This window comes from Polistes canadensis, unplaced genomic scaffold, assembly GCF_001313835.1.
Source record: "Polistes canadensis isolate GaletaPanama2010 unplaced genomic scaffold, ASM131383v1 scaffold_143, whole genome shotgun sequence".
In the NCBI taxonomy this organism is placed as follows: Eukaryota; Metazoa; Arthropoda; class Insecta; order Hymenoptera; family Vespidae; genus Polistes; species Polistes canadensis.
This window is the reverse complement of record NW_014569690.1, coordinates 283745-285010: the sequence shown is the minus strand read 5'-3', so window position 1 is coordinate 285010 and position 1266 is coordinate 283745. Positions and strand designations below refer to the sequence as shown.

The window sequence follows — 1266 nt, the reverse complement described above, 5'->3', positions numbered from 1 at the left end:
CTCTCTCTCTCTCTCTCTCTCTCTCTCTCTCTCTCTCTCTCTCTCTCTCTCTCTCTCACTCTCTTTATTTATACATGTACATATATAGTGTATGAATGTGTATAATTTGTGTGTGTGTGTATTGTGTGTGCGAGAGACGACATTCGATAGAGAAGAGAAACACGGAGACGACAGGAAAATAGGAGTGGGGGTAAAATAGAATTGGAGTGGGGGAAGAATAGAATGGGAGTGGGGGAAGATGTAAGCGGCAAGCGTAATATAATGGAAATCGATAAAAGAAAGGTTTTACGAACCAATTTCCGTAGTAATTCGGTGTCTTCTTTGAGGATGTCAACGTCGACGATAGACTCACCTGTAAAATAATACAAAAAAAAAAAAAAAGATAAACAATAAATATATATATATATATGTATATATCATTTTATTTTTATTGGATTTTTTTTCAATTATTAATTCTACCACCCCCTGGTGTAATGGTAGGTGGTAGGGTAGGGGGGAAGGGGGGTGGGTTGTATCGGTCGATAATGCAGAGTTAGTTGCTTCTGATCCATTTATTGAATAATTATTTTTCATTTAATATAAAAATAAATTATTGTAAATCTCTCTTAACGATTATTAACCCTTCTTTGCATGATGATGGAAATTTCAATCATAATATTTAGTCAACAAAGAAAGGTACTCAAAACCCTTGTACTTTATATTTGTTGTTGCTGGCAACTTTTTAAACGACTATTGCGTACAACAATACGCAGTTGTCAAAAAATAGCACTAGAATTTTTTTTAAATATTTTTCCTTTAATCTAGAGCATTAATTACATCGCCCTGATTTATTTAAAAAAAAAAAAAAAGAAAAAATCATGCAAAGAAGGGTTGAATACATTTTTATGTTAGATTTTTTTTTTTGTAACCATAAAAACGTTTTGAAGACAATCCATTTTTTCTTCTCCTCTCGCCACCCACCCATAATGACGTTTAGTAAAATACACCATGATGTAGACGAGGAAGGGTTTAATTTTGTCAGTAATTAGAACACGTAAGAGGTTACACACATAGAGATATTCTTATGTAACGCGAGATACGTACTTATTTTTTGATTTCAAATAATAAATTAATTTAGTTACGTCATTATCTCGATTATTTGTAATATTGATTTTCTATATAAACACGTATATACAATTTTTATATTCTTATATAGATTTTCATTTATATAATAATATTTTAGTATTCAATATATTAATATATATTGTATATTTTATTTATATTTGT

At 30.3% G+C, this 1266-nt stretch overlaps 1 protein-coding gene across 2 annotated transcripts in view; it reads right to left on the bottom strand.

The window, feature by feature from the left end:
- Nucleotides 1–1266, bottom strand: part of LOC106788536 (14-3-3 protein zeta) — a 56839-nt gene that overhangs the window by 35636 nt on the left and 19937 nt on the right. The window contains exon 2 of one of the 2 annotated variants that reach the window (XM_014751878.1): nt 294–352. The exons of the other annotated variant lie outside the window; for it this stretch is intronic. The gene's annotated coding sequence lies outside the window, so the exon portion shown is untranslated. The remainder of the gene's footprint in view (nt 1–293; nt 353–1266) is intronic. 2 annotated transcript variants of the gene reach the window in all.